A 319-nucleotide genomic window follows, 5' to 3' on the forward strand; every position below is an offset into this window, starting at 1 on the left:
GTTTGCCTGGACCTCAAGATAGCAAATACTATCTTTTAAGACAAAACTATATATGCAGTGGGGGCTGGGGAGATGACTCAGCAGTTAAGATCACTGGCTGCTCTGACAGATGACCCGGATTCAAATACCAGCACCCACATGGCGGCTAACAACTGTCTGTAACTTCATTTCCAGGGGATCCAATGCCCTCTTCTAGCCGCTGCAGGCACTATATGCACCTGTTGCTCTTACATACATGCAGGCAAGACTATTCATACACATAAAAAGTAAATAAGCTGGGCATGGTGGCGCACGCCTTTAATCCCAGCACTTGGGAGGC

At 47.6% G+C, this 319-nt stretch overlaps 1 protein-coding gene across 2 annotated transcripts in view; it reads left to right on the forward strand.

The window, feature by feature from the left end:
- The window catches only part of Mark4 (microtubule affinity regulating kinase 4), a 43070-nt gene that overhangs the window by 35768 nt on the left and 6983 nt on the right, over positions 1 to 319 (forward strand). The gene's annotated exons all lie outside the window — the stretch shown is intronic.

This window comes from Nannospalax galili, unplaced genomic scaffold (genome assembly GCF_000622305.1).
Source record: "Nannospalax galili isolate Female #2095 unplaced genomic scaffold, S.galili_v1.0 scaffold385, whole genome shotgun sequence".
In the NCBI taxonomy this organism is placed as follows: Eukaryota; Metazoa; Chordata; class Mammalia; order Rodentia; family Spalacidae; genus Nannospalax; species Nannospalax galili.